At 40.2% G+C, this 15,608-nt stretch overlaps 2 pseudogenes; both read left to right on the top strand.

The window, feature by feature from the left end:
* The first annotated feature begins 470 nt into the window (after positions 1 to 470).
* On the top strand, positions 471 to 1,401 carry LOC114689193 (annotated as a pseudogene).
* An 11,389-nt stretch (positions 1,402 to 12,790) lies between these two features.
* Positions 12,791 to 14,364, top strand: LOC114689189 (annotated as a pseudogene).
* Positions 14,365 to 15,608: the final 1,244 nt, after the last annotated feature.

The raw sequence follows: 15,608 nt of genomic DNA, 5'->3' as shown, positions 1-15,608 counted from the left end.
GGGCCATGTCATATTTTTTAACTCATATTTCTAGTTAAATAAGTGATATTTGAAGGATATTTAAAAATATTACCTGTGGTCTGAGCTTGTAGTCATTTATCAGTCAGATACATTTCTCTGCAATTTATAAATATATATTTCAAAATGCTATAGCCCATACGGAAGCCTGTGTGACCTCACTAGGTTCATCTCCCACTAGACCTGGTTTATATGAAGACAAAACTTAATTTTGGTAATCTAGAGCAGAGTCTAAATATTCATTCATTAAGAAATATTCACCTTCATTTGTCATTTACATCAATGAAAACAAAAAGAGAGGAAATATGAAGGAAAACATTGCTGCATTCCATTGAGAAGGTACACTAATTACATACTTTTGTTCTTCTTCATTATTAGTAGTGCTGATGACGTGTTGTCAACTCCTATATAGATTCCTTCAAATGAGTCTGCCATCAGAGGCTCCTGACAGCATGTCGCTAGGCAACAGCTCATGGATTCACCCTTCATCCTTCCTGCTCTTGGGAATCCAGGACTGGAACGGTTGCATTTCTGGCTTGGTTTGCCATTTGGTACAGTCTATCTTATTGCTGTCCTAGGAAATGTCATCATTCTCTTTGTGATCCAGCTTGAACACAGCCTTCACCAGCCTATGTTCTACTTATTGGCCATGCTGGCACTGACTGACTTGGGCCTGTCTACAGCAACCATCCCAAAGCATCAGCATATTCTTGTTTGGCTTCACAAATTGCCTTTAGGGATTGTTTAGCTCAAATGTTTTTCATACATCTATTTACAGGCATAGAAACATTCATGCTTGTAGCCATGGCTTTTGATCGCTATGTTGCCATTTGTAACCCTCTCCGATACAACACAATCCTCACCAACAGAACAATCTGTGTTATTGCTGGAGTTGGACTGTTCAAAAATTTCATTTTAGTTTTTCCTCTTATATTTCTCCTTCTAAGGCTTTCATTCTGTGGACACAATATCATACCCACACATACTGTGAGCACATGGGCATTGCTCGGCTGGCGTGTGTCAGCATAAAGGTCAATGTATTATTTGGGTTGATACTCATCTCTATGATACTTCTGGATGTTATTTTGATTGCTATTTCATATGTGAAAATTCTTCATGCTGTATTCAAACTCCCATCCTGGGAAGCCAGGCTCAAAGCTCTTAATACCTGTGGTTCCCATGTGTGTGTGATCTTGGCTTTCTTCACTCCAGCCTTTTTCTCATTTTTGACTCATCGATTTGGACACAATATTCCACGGTATATCCACATCCTCCTTGCTAACTTATATGTTATCATTCCCCTGCTCTTAACCCTCTTATTTATGGGGTGAGAACCAAGCAGATTCGAGATCGTGTGGTGATATTTTTTGTAAGGAAGTTTGACTATGAGCCTCTGTATGGCATGAATTGTTAGAAGGTTTTATTAATAAAATCAAACTCAGAGCCAGGTAATGGGGTGAATGCTGGAAGATCAGAGAAACAGAACAAGCCACAGCTTCCTCACCTTGCCAATTTCTCAGCTGATCCTGTTTCCTCAGACTGGAAGCCTCTGAGTCTCATCCAAATGGGTCTCAGCTGAACTGCTGCTCAAAAGCCTAAAAGCTTAACCAGGCTCTAGTTCCTCATACCTTAAGTGCCTTTCTGCTTCCTGCCATCACTTCCTGGGATTAAAGGCTCTTGTTACCATGCCTGGCTGTTTCCAGTATGGCCTTGAACTCACAGAGATCCAGGAAGATCTCTGCTCTGGAATGCTAGGATTAAAGGCATGTGTGCCACCACTTTCTGGCCTCTATATCTAGTGGCTGTTCTGTTCTCTGACCCCAGATAAGTTTATTAGGGTGCACAATATTTTGGGGAACACAATATCACCACACCTCTGACTTGTAGTCTTCTGATCTTTTCTTTCATATTCTTAAAAGAAGAGAATTTATGTGTGAGTATAAACCAAGTAACTACTTTATAGAATATTATGTTAAACACACAATTTTTTATATTCATGGACATTAAACAAGATAAATTTTATAGCAAATATTTGTTCCAAGTCTAAATAAAAAATTATGGTTTCACAAATGGGCTCTATTTCTATAATAGATATTAGAATGTTGTTTCAAGGATAAAGCAGCTCCAGTACTATTTCACATACTTTTATACAGAATCCACTGATTACGGTGGAGGGGTTTGATGACACCAACGTCTATCATCGATGCACTAGGGTTGACAACACACTGTTCAAGAAGTGAGTTCCAGAAGTCCTGATCAAGAAATCAATCACAACTCAAATTTCTTTCATGAAAAGATTGGCTCCCATCATTGTGTGACAGTGGGAAAGAAAATATTGGATAAAATATCACAGCATCTCTTTATAATCTATTCTCATGACTTTTGGGGAAAAAAACATTGCAGCAATTACCTAGGTCAAATATGGAGAAGTCTTCACTTTAAGTCCAAACAAGGAGAAATTCTCCCAGATGACAAAACAAAAAGAAAATGGAGACAGCAGGATACAGCACTAAAGTACAGAGACACAAAAAAGAAAAAAAGAAAAGCCTCTAGATGTAACCCTCAGGAAGCCCTCAAGCACAGAGTGAACTTCATCTTGGTCTCAGCTAAGCTAGGGCAAAAAGTTTGCAAAATCATCTAACTTCACTTGCTACATAGCAAACACTGCATCTTTTGAAGACCCTATAGACAGACGAGTTTAAAGCCCCTTCCAAGCATGAAGGAATTCTTCCAGATGCCATGTATGTCTCTTCCACATACAGTCTAGACATGCGCAGTAATCAGAGGATGGGGCAGGGATTCACTAAGCCTTGATGGAGACAACTGAGCAAACTCCTCACTCATCCTCCGACCTTCATAATCCCTACTCTGATACTGATTAATTAAAATATTTAAATTTTGCTTTTTTACAATAAGATACTAAGAAAATGAAAACAATAACCCAATACTGGAATAAGGGGCTTGTAACTCATATCAGACAATATATTTGAATCTCAACTGTACAAAACTTTTTAATAAGTGAACAATAAAAACAAACATCCAAAATTTGAAAATTTTGACAAATTTCAAAGAAGTATTTCAAAAGGAGATGAATGACAAATAAACATATGAAAAGTCACCAGAATAATACAAATTGAAATTACAATAAAATGACATTGCACATCTACTAAAATAGCTAATATTAAAAATATTAGTCATACCAATATTAGAAAATATAAAGAGAAACTGGAATCCTAGTACACTACTGGAAGGAATGAAAAAATAGAAAAAAATGCTGAAAAAAGTATCATATTTTCACAAATTTTCCCCATTGATATGTGATATCACTAAACAAATCATTCCCAGTTATTTGTAAGAAAATAAAAAAAAACTATCATACAAAATTCGTATATGGATATTCATTGAAGCTGTACTTAAAATTGCTCCAAGTTAAACATTTATCAATAGATGAATGATTAAGCAAAAACATTACCATCAGAAGATTGCATGGTGTTCATCAACAAGCCATAGATGTCTATGACAGGTATGGTTTCCAAATTTATAACGTGTAAAGGAAGCCAGGAATCTTCTCTGGGCTCACACTAGGGCTCACAGCCCTGACAGCTATCCAGAGGCCAGAGCAGTCCTAGGGACCCCAGGGGAAACACCACGACCACCACTAAACCTCTTTAAGCCTGTCCAACAACCTGAGACTGCACCCCATCCAAGGAACCCCAGGTAAGACAGGGCCACTGCCAGCTAACACTCCTTAAACCCACCCAGTAACACCAGACTGCACTCTTCTGCTGGCTCCAGACTAGGGCCATAGCACCAGCAGATAAGACACAATCCTTTTTTTTGTTTTGTTTTGTTTTTTATTTTACAATACTATTCAGTTCTACATAATAGCCACAGATTCCCTTGTTCTCTCCTTCTGCTCCCTCCCCTTCCCCAGAACACCCCCATTCCAACCTCCTCCAGATCAAGATCTCCCCGAGGACTGGGATCGACCTGATAGACTCAGTCCAGGCAGGTCCAGTCCCCTCCTCCCAGATTGAGCCAAGCGTCCCTGCATAAGTCCAGGTTTCAAACAGCAACTCATGCAACGAGCCAGACTGGTACCACTGCCTAGATGCCTCCCAAACAGATCAAGCCAATCGACTGTCTCACCTATTCAGAGGGCCTGATCCAGTTGGGGCCCTCAGCCTTTGGTTCATAGTTCATGTGTTTCCATTCTTTGGTTATTTGACCCTGTGCTTTATCAACCTTGGTTTCAACAATTCTCGCTCATATAAACCCTCCTCTTTTTCACTAATTAGACTCCCAGCGCTCCACCAGGGGCCTAGCCGTGGATGTCTGCATCCAGATTCCTCAGTCTTGGATGGAGTTTATTAGGCACAACTATTAGGGTATTTGGCCATCCATCACCAGAGTAGGTCAGTCCTGGCTGTCTCTCGACCATTGCCAGCAGTCTTTTGTGGGGTATCTTTGTGGATTTCTGTGGGCCTCTTTAGCTCTTTGTTTCTTCTTTTCTCATGTGAAGACACAATCCTTTAAAGCCTGTCCAATACCCCTAACTGAACAACCCCCCCCCCAACTTTCCCACTCTTGGCTCCATACATGATCTACAACTTCAGAAGAAGGCCTCCACTTTACCAGAGGCCAAGCCATATCTAGGGACACCAGATCTACAACTTTAGAAGATTCAGCTTTACTGGAGCATAGGCCAGATCTAGCGACCCCATGCTGACAGCTGTACTGGAGGCAAGGCTGTTGTTAGGAACTCCAGAGACCAGACCAGATCTAAGGACCCTAATCTGTACCCCTCCTCAGCTCCATATCCTGGTCTACAACTTTGGAAGAAGATTTGGCTGTACAGGTCTAGGAATCCATAGCTCCCCTAAACCCAGAGGGGAACCGTACTGAACCTGAAGACATGCTAGTCACCAGAAACCTTGGCTATTTAGGCAGAAGACCAGAGAGAAAAAAAAGAAATCAAGGAACAAAATAACAAAGACAATTGCAGGAATCAACACGTAGACCTAAAGTTTATCCCAATCAGATGCCTAAATGCATGTAAGAACACATCATAACAGAAAAGGCATATGTCATCACCAGAGCCAAGCTATCCTAAACAGCAAGACCTGAACAACTCAACACAGCCGGAGCACAGAAAATGACCTTAAAATTACTTTATGGAATGATAGCGACCCTTTAAGAGGATATGAACAAATCCCTCAAAGAATTGAGGAAGACAAACAAAAAATTGTAAGAAATCAATAAATCTCTAAAGAAAACCAAGAAAAAAGAAACAGATAAGGAACTGTTCAAGACCTGAAATGGAATAGAAACATAAGAAACATAAACAGAGGAATCTGGAAATGGAAACTCTGGGTAAATGAACAGGAAATACATATACAAGCTCACCAACAGAATACAAGAGATGGAAGAGAGAATCTCAGCCATGGAAGACACAAGAAAGGAAATAGATTCATTAGTCAAAGAAAATGTTTTAGCAATCTTAAAAAATTCCTAAAACAAAACATGCAGGAAATCTGGGACCACTATGAGAAGACAAAACATAAGAATAGTAGGAATAAAAGAAGGAATATAGCTCAAAAATCAGAAAATATATTTTAAAAAAATCATAAAGAAAATTTTCCAACCTAAATAAGGAATACCGATAAGGGTACAAGGAGCTTACAGAATACCAAATAGATTGGATCAGAAAAGAAATCCCCTCTCTGCATAATAATCAGAACATTAAACATATAGGAAAAGAAAGGATATTAAGCACCACAAGGAAAAAAGGCCAAGTAACATATAAAGCATGCCTACTAGAATCACACTTGACTTCTCAATGGAGACCCTAACATCCAGAAGAGCCTAAAATGATATCTTGCAGACTGTAAGAAATCACAGATGTCAGCCATACTACTAAATCCAGAAAAACTGTCGATCACCATAGATGGAGAAAGCAAGGTATTTTATCAAAGTCAAATTTAAACATTATCTATCCACAATCCCAGCCTTACAGAAGGTACTAGAAGGAAAACTCCAACCCAGGAAGTTAACTTTACCCACAAAACACAGGCAATATAAAATCTCACACACAAAAAAATCAAAGAGAAAACACACATACTATCAACAAAAATAACAACAAAATAACAAGAATTAACAATCATTGGTCATTAATATCCCTCAATATCAATGGACTCATGCTGGGAGCATGTGACTTCTTCAAGGGACAAGGCTGAGAATAGCATAAACAATTTTCCTTGTGGTAAGGCCTGGAGAACCAGACCCATTTTGGCAAGGCTGGTGGATAGGTCCTGCATAATTCTGGGCATGACCCCAGGAGCATATATGCTACCTGCTCTCCTTGCTTTCTTTATACAAACCATATTCCTGGCTGCCTCTAGTTTCACATTCTCAAGGTATGGATAAAATAGCTATTACGAAAGGAAAACTTCACCCTGATGACTCTTCTCTGGGTAATCCAGAGAAGGTGTTGTTAAAACAGTGGACCTGATTCAGCTCCTAAAGCCTTTGCTATTTCAAGTGTGACCATGAATTCAGGATTCTTAAGAACAGGATGTTGCCTTTCAACGTACTTTGTGACTAGCTGAAAGAGTCACAATAGTTCGTGATAATATTACAAATTTGCATAAATGTTCTGAAAAGAATAATTTAGCCACAAGAGTCTAGGAGAAATGCAAAGAAATGGATGATATCAAGAGTTAATGGAAACAGAGAATGAAGCAGAATCATAGAAATCCACAATGCCCTTTGTTTCTATAGCGGTGCCAAATTGTAGGAAGTTGAGAGGAAGAGGACATGAAAACAAAAAATAAGCAGTGCAATCTTAAGAGTAAGCTTTTAAGTTATAGTCTACAGGAGGATAGGAAAAATCTGGTATATCCCCTATGGGAGACAGAATAGTACAAAATGAAGAATGAATTGATTCAGCCTTGGTGATGAATTAATTGTGAGAACTTAGATTTGACTGAGGGTAACCATTAACCACTAGAGGCAAAACTCTCTTTCACTTTGCATGACACTGTAACACAAATGCTGCAACTTGGCACACTATTCTACTGTAGTGTGCCTAGTCAGAAAACTTCCTTTGTTGCTTCCATCACTGATTATGCGTCTAACATTAGAGCTATGAATCAAGAAGGTAATGGATACCAGTGGGAAAGTTGGGGGATGAAAGGGAAATGAGGTAAAAGAGCACACTAGCAATTATTGTAACCATTATTGAAAACAACTTGATTGTAAAACTGTTAATGCAAATAATTGAAACTGTATAAATAAAAAACGGCCCAAGCTATCTGGGACACTTGTTTGAAACAGATGTCACAGTTTCTTTGCTGCACTGACTTCATGAATCCATTCCAGGTTATTGGACCTGTTTGGATTTTGACTTCAGTAGACTCATTTTGTCAAAAAAGAAAGAAAGAAGAAAGAAAAGAAAGAGAAGAAGAAAGAAGAAAGAAAAGAAAGGGAGGGAGGGAGGGAGGGAGGGAGGGAGGGAGGGAGGGAGGGAGAGAGAGAGAGAGAGAGAGAGAGAGAGAGAGAAAGAAAAGAAAGAAAGAAAGAAGAAAGAAAGAAGAAAGAAAGAAGAAGAAAGAAAGAGAGAAAGAAAGAAAAAAAAAAGAAATAAAGACACAGGTAATGGATTAGATACAAAAATAGGATCCAATATTTGCTGCGTACAAGAAACAAACCTTAACATAAGTTAGACATTACTCAGTGTAAAGAGTTAGAAAAAGATAAAAAGATTTTCTAATCAAATGGACCTAAGAAGCAAGATGGTATAGCTATCCTAGTATCTAACAAAATAGATTTCCAATCAAATTAATCAAAAATAAGGAGAAGGATGAAGAGCTCTAACTTAACATTAGGCAGCCATGACAGGTTACAGAATAACAGTACTGGACTAGGCCTCACCTTACAATAAGCAGGAAAAACCACAACTGTACCCTGCATGGGCCAATACGAATTGAGACAAACAAGTACCAAATGCTCCTAGAACATAAAGAATAGCTTACATTACTTGTATATAGATTACCAGTCGCCTTGCAACAACACCAGTACAAATCCCTGTTTGACAAGACTTTTGTTGCCCAATTCCTGCCAATCAGGAGTTCAACTCCCATCTGAATCTAGAATTCCCATACACTCCCTCCTTCTCCTTAAAACCTGCCATAACTGAGCTCAGGGCTCTCCTTGATCTAACTGCTATGTAGCTACAATCAAGCAAGTGAAACACCTGTATGACAAGAACTTCAAGTTTTGAAAAAGAAAATGAAGAAAATATCAGAAGATGGAAGGATCTTCCATGATCATAGATTGTAAGGATTAATACAGTAAAATTGGCAATCTTACCAAAAGCAATCTACAGACTCAATGCAATCCCAATTAAAGTGCCAAAAGAATTCTTTACAGATCTTGAAAGAACAATAACTTAACTTCATATGGAAAAAAAAACAAAAAATCTAGGATAGCTAAAACAATCCTATACCATAAAAGAACTCCCAGCGATACCACCATCCATGATTTCAAGCTGTACTATAGAGTTTATAGTAATAAAAATTACACGGTATTGGCAGAAAAACAGACAGGTGGATCAATAGAATCAAATCAAAGACCACGATATAAATCCACAACCTATGGACACCTGATTTTTGACAAGGAAGTCAAAATATGCAATGGAAAAGGAAAGCACCATCAACAAATGGTGCTGTTCTAACTAGATGTTGGCAGGTAGAAGAATGCAAATAGATTCACATTTATCACTCTGCACAAAACTCAAGTCCAAGTGGATCAAAGACAACTTGGTCTTGAGTTTTGTGTTCATCCAGCTAAAGCTGAAGAAGAGAAAGTGGGAAATGATCTGGAATGCATTGGTACAGGAGAAAATTCTGAACAGAACACCAGTACCCAGGCACTAAGATTGACAGTTAATAAAAGGATGTAGTGTGACTTCTAATTGGACTTAATAATACAAACCAGGATTCAGTTATCAGGGTGAAAGCTGAAAGATCAGAGAAGCAGAGCAACATCCACTAGAAAAACTTCTTACCTCTAGGAATCCTCACACTGAAATGGACAAGCTTCTGTCTCCACTGCCCCTTATCACTTCCTCTCCCCACCAGGCATACCACTTTCTGTATCCACTTTCCTAGTGCTGGGATTAAAGGCGTGAGCTTCACCACTGGCTCTGTTTCTCTTTTAGACTGGACCAATCTGATGTAGCCAGGGTGACCTTGAAGCTACTGATTTTCCAAGTGCTGGGATTAAAGTCTGTGCTACCACTGCTGGCCTCTATGGTTGATTAGTGGATAGCTCACCTCTGATCTTCAGGCAAGCTTTAATTGTTAAAGAACAAACAAAATATCACCACAAATGGACGCAGGAAATTAAAAAGTTACTGTAAGGTGAATGACACCATCAATAGGGAAATGCAGCCTACAGAATGGGAAAATTTCTTCACAAACCCCACATCTGAAAGAGGCTGATTTTCTAAATATGTTAACAACTCGAGAAACAACAAGATATCAATAACCAAATAATCCAACTGGTTACTGAAGTTCTAGGACAGTGGTTCTCAACCTGTGGGTCATAACCATTCAGGGGTAGAAAGGGTTACATATCATCTATACTGCATATCAGATAATTACATTACAACTCATTAACAGAAAAATTACAATTATAAAATAGCAATGATAATAATTTATGCTTGGTGTTCACCACAACATGAGGAACTGTATTAAAGGGAAGGTTGAGAACCACTGCTCTAGGACCACATGGAGAGATTTTTAATGGAAATTCCATTTTAAATACCAAAACAATTATATTTCAGTTCTCAGAACATCACAGTGAAGTGATTAAATATGGTGGAGAGGGAAAAGATGTAGATTGCACCAAATGTGAATTTCTTTGAGTGCTGTGCTTCAATCAGAGAAATCATTAGAGACCATATCAGGAATACCGTAGGCTTGGCTTTTTCCTCATAGTGTGTGTATCCATGGACGGTGGCAATCTGTCAAACTATCCATAGACACAGAAGCTCTCACACTGATCTCACACTTGCCTCAATGTAGACCCTATTCTAGCATGGTCTTCTGAATTTCTATGTGAAAAATGATCTGTGTCTTATGACTAGTATTATTAATAAGATACAATGAGGATATAATGTGTTGATGAATTTGTAATTTAACATAGTGATCTATAGAATAATATGTACGATCCTGCAGATTTAATAACCCAGATCTTTAAGGGTATATTAAAGTAGGTGAAATGGAATTTGTGTCCTGGGTATGTCTTACATTGAAGGACACTCCAGATAACTTAGACAAATCCTGACTGAAAATAAAAATGGAAAGGGAATGTGGGAATGACAGAGGTAAAGGATTTAGCCAAAATGTGCAAGGTCTAAGATTGTATCACTGGTACACACAGACTCATGTAGAGACACAAAATCAATATGAACGTACTGGATCAACAACTAAGTCAGTGAATTGATCTACAAGATAGCGAGGATAATACAACGAAACAATAAATAAGATGGTAGCATGACTTGTTTATTCTTTTTAGGAATGGAAAAAACAGGCAATCTGGTTTCATTGCTCCCAAAGGGAATGAAAATCCAGGGTGATTGTGTAACATGGTGGGATTACATGGGTGATTTAATCACTTACAAAGTAGTTACACAACAGAGGGTGATGGCACTGTAAAATTATTATAAGTAACTAGATATTTTGTTGAGGGTAACACTCCTACATTAATATGCTGGTAAGTTGGACAAATGCTTGGTCCCCTCCTAACTGATATACACTAAAAAATGGACTGGTAGGTTCAAGGTCTTTTTTTTTTTTTAAGTAAGGAAGCCTAAATGCAGACAATAGTCTCCTTGCAGATTAGTAGACATCATTTGATCATATGACCTTGACTGGTCCACGTAAAAAGAGTGTGGAGCATGTGGTCTCTGTACTATTTCAGCCAGCCTACTGAAAGGAAATCAACTCCGGTGTGGGGTCTGATCTCTGATCTACAGATCAGAGAATCTCCTTGATAAATGAGGGAAAGACAGCTAGATCTCAGATGTGATTTCTTCATCAAATTCTGCTTGAAAAGCTTGGTTAGAAAGTACGTGGTGCACATGTTTAATCCCAGCACTCAAGAGCAGAGGCAGACAGTTTTGTGGATATCTGTGAGTATGAGGACAAACTGATCTACGAGTGAGTTCTAGGACAGACAAGGCTACACAGAAGCCTTGTCTCAAAAAGCAAAGAAATAAGAACAAACAAGCAAAAAAAAAAAAAGGAAAACACCAAAAACAAAACAGAGAGGGAGAGACAGAGACACAGAGACAGACAGACAAAGACAGAGAGAGAGGAGTGCTTTAGGATGAACATGGAGTTGGGATGGACCAGCCTGATTCCATACTAGGGTAAGAAACTGCATTGTTATAATGTCAGAATAAATTGTTTCTATTTGCTACAAAATTCAAGTTTGACTCACAGGTACGATATAGTGATAAGATAAGATGTTAGTTATGTCAAGGAACCTTGAGAAGTTTTGCCAAGATGATCTGTCAAATAATCTAATCTGCTATCTGCTTCTGTAAAATTCTCCTACAAAATTCTTGTTACAAAATCCACATTTTACATATTTTTCCCTATAAAGGGGGCCTGAAAAGTTAAGCCACATTGTACTCTGAAATTCTGCTTTGCAGCATATATATATATGCTTCGTAAATAAAGCTTGCTTATTTGGCTTTAATTAGGTTGGTAGTTTTTGTTCTTGAACTACAGGGTCACTAATGAGATTTTGGCATGAGAATGATGACTTTTCTCTAAATCATGTTTGCTTTCTTTTATTTATTCTTCTCTCTTACAATACACCCTCCAAAAGCAATTTCCCCTCCCGGCACTACTCCAGTTCCCTCCCCCACTGCCCCGAGGATACCCTAGGACACTGGTGGACCAGCCTGACTCCATCTTAAGATCAGGAGCTGTCTTACAAGGTGAAAATGAGATCTTTTCAGTTTGCTGTAAAACTTAATTTTCTATTTCCTGGAAATTGAATTTACCATACCTTAAACCTTTCTGCATTTCAACTTGAACTAACCATACCCATACCACTAAAACTTTTGCCAAAGAGTCTCATACACCATATCCTTTTTATATTTTGGTTACCAAGTTTCTATGTTTGACAAATTTCTATCTGGAGACCCAGATTTTGCCCTGTAAAAGGAGCTTAGAGTTAACATGCTGAGGATCTCCTGAGCCCCACATTGGGGCTAAGGTTGGGGTGGAGAGTTAGAACATCCCCTGGAATGTTTTTGCTGTACACAGAAGTAAAGGCTGCTTCCTTCAATCCAAAACAATTCATGTTGGTGGTTTTACTTTTCTTCGGTGGGATCAACAACATGAAGAGACTCTTGTATGGCAGGTCTACGCATCCTGTCTTTACGTGATGTGGTTTTTAAATTTTTTACAGGAAAACCCAAGCATAAGACACCTTGGGCAAAGGACCTGATTCAGGGAAGTGGAACCAGAGATCAGATTCAGTGCTGCTTTGTATAAGCCACACCTAAATTGCACTAGGCAATTAGAGCTTGAAGGGGATTGGCTGTCCAGCGGGATTAGTGGAGTGGCCACAGAACTGGAGTATAAAAGGATCAGCTTTTGAACACAGTCCTCACTTGTAGTGCTAAGGGAAAAGCATCCTTCTACTCGCTGAGAAGACTCCCGCAAGCTGTTCAGAGTTGGCGTCTGGAGACATGGAGGCAGCTCTGAGGCTCTCAGAAGGGGAATCTCACTGTAAGACCTTTACAGCATGCAGGTCCTCAATCGACACTGTCGACCCGGAAGTCTCTTTGTGTTTTTATCCCTCAGCAGGTTCAAATGAATCAACTCCTGCCACCCAGACCTGTATCAGGATAGAATTCAGGCTGCAGCCAAGCTGGCCGCCAGGAACAAGCACAGTGTGAGTTGGGAGAGGCCCGAAGGTGTGGGTGCAGGTCTCCTGAACACGGGCAACACCTGCTACCTCAACGCAGCGCTGCAGTGTCTGACACACACACCACCTCTTGCCGACTACATGCTCTCCCAGGAGCATTCTCAGAGCTGTTGTCACCAGGAAGACTGCATAATGTGTGCCATGGAAACTCATGTGACCCAGATCTCCTCCACTCTAGAGATGTCATGCAGCCCCGAAGAAGCTAACTGCCACCTTCCACAAGGACAAACAGGAAGATGCCCATGAGTTTCTGATGTTCACCTTGAACGCCATGCACGAATCCTGCCTTCAAGGGAGCAAGCACTCAGAAGGCCCCTCTGAAGACAGCAGCCTGATCCATGAGATATTTGGAGGCTCATGCAGATCTCAAATCAAGTGTCTCAGCTGCCAGGGCACCTCAGATTCTGTTAACCCTTTCTGGACATCTCCCTGGATATCAACACAGCTCAGAGTGTGAACCAAGCCTTGGAGGATTTAGTGAAGCCCGAAGAGCTGTGTGGGGGAAATGCCTACCACTGTGACCATTGCCAGGACAAGATGCCAGCTTCAAAGACCTGACAATTGAAACTGCCTCGAAGGTTCTCCTGCTGGTATTGAATCGCTTCTCAGACTTCATGGGTGGCAAAGTGGAAGCACGTAAGTTACCCAGAGTCCCTTGACCTTCGGCCATACATGTCTCAGCCTGAGGAGACGCTGGTGTATGCCTTTATGCTGTGATGGTGCATGCGGTGTACTTGTCACTGTGGCATTACTTCTGTTATGTCAGAGCTGGCAATGGCAAGTGGTATAAGATGGATGATTCTAAGGTTGTGAGGTGGCATGTGACTTCTGTCCTGAGCGAGCCTGCATATGTGCTCTTCTACATCCGGGAGACTGAACTAAACAAGGACAGTGTCAAGGGGCCAGTAGGCACAGTCAACAAGGCTCAGGTTGGACAATGGCAGAACAGAAAGCTCAACAGAGGATCTTGGGTGGGAGCTGTAGAACCTCGAAGACACATGGAGAATAGAGTAGCCATAGAATCCTCCTTACACGAATGGAAAGTGCTTCAGGAACAGAACAGGCACAATCCTGTGCTGAACCTCAAAAGAGCTGAACCCACTCTGCCAGCCAATGCAGTTGTGATTCACCAGCCCAGATACAGAGAATACTGGTACAAGAAAGATCCCAACAAGGAGAATTCCATATCACAGTTCTGCCAGATTTCTGTCTGCTCATGGAGCCATGAACAGTGGACAGCTCTGCAGTCAGGGAGGAACATCAAGTTCAAGAAGAAGAAGAAGGAAAAGAAGAGAAGCAAGGGTGGAGGCCTCTACCTGTCTACTAAGGCTCACTGTAATTACTGACCATGTGTCCTGTGGACATATCTGAACTTGAGGAAGCCCTTGGAGCAGGAGATTTGGACCTGTGGGCCAGGAAGAACAGAATGTCTTATGCTCCCTCTGTGTCCTTGTCTGGCCTCGCCAAGTCCCTAAGGATGACTGTTTGGATGTGGAAGAAACTTCCCAAGGTCCCAGGATGAGTCAAGCCCCACAAAGCTTCTGGTTTCCTAGGGAGATCTACAAAGGCCTATACTGGAACTCATGGATCATGGTAGAGGCAGCTCACCATCCACAGGCTTTTGATGCAGGATTTGTATTCAGCCAGCAAGGTTCAGGCCATGCTGTCTTCTCTAGCTCTTCCCTGTAAAATCTTTCTTTTGGGTTTGCGATGTAGAACACACTGTGGGGACTTTTTTATTCATTTTGCTTGAGCAGCAATTCTTTGGAGCAATAAAATTCTGGAATTTCACACTCTTTGTTGGTCTTTTCTTTTTGGCATGCACTCAAATCAGTTTGGAAATACTCTTGGAAGTCTCTACTCAGCGTTGGAATGGAAAAAGAGGAATCTGGTTTCATTGCTTTCAAAGGAGATGAAATCTAGTGTGACTGTGTCAACATGATGGGGTTAGATGGGTGATTCAATCACCTGCATAGCAGTTAAACAACAGAGGGCTCAGGGCTCCATAAAAATGTTATTATCAGTAATTAGAGGTTTTGTTGTGGGTATCACTTCTATATTAATATGCATGGTAAAGTTGCTCAAATGCTTGGTTCCTCTTTCCTCATATAAGCTAAAGAAACAGAATGTAGGTTCAAGGTCATTTTTTTTCAATGTGGACATTCTAAATGCAAACAGCAATCTTCTTAGAGATCATATAACCTCGTTGATCAAGTGACCTTGTCTGTGACATAAAAAAGAGACTGTGGCCTTTGTATGGTTTCAGCTAACTCCTGAAAGTAGCACCCTGTCTGGTGTTGGCATCAGGATTCTATAGCTCAGAGAAGCTGCTTGATAGACCAGTGCAAGACAGCTAGGTCTCAATTTTGATGCCTTTATCAAATATTGCTTGAAAATCTTGGTTAGAGACTTTAGGTATCTGTGGTGATATTTTACTTGTGTGTTAGTAAATAAAGTTTGCCTGGATATCAGAGGTCACAGCCAGGCATAAACAAAAGTCAGATGGTGGTAGCACATGCCCTAATCCGATCACGTGGCAGGCAGATTTTCTGTGTGTTCAAGACATAGCCAAGTGTGGT

The sequence above is a fragment of the Peromyscus leucopus genome, unplaced genomic scaffold (assembly GCF_004664715.2).
Source record: "Peromyscus leucopus breed LL Stock unplaced genomic scaffold, UCI_PerLeu_2.1 scaffold_1558, whole genome shotgun sequence".
Classification (NCBI taxonomy): Eukaryota; Metazoa; Chordata; class Mammalia; order Rodentia; family Cricetidae; genus Peromyscus; species Peromyscus leucopus.
This window is presented reverse-complemented; position numbering and strand designations above follow the sequence as displayed.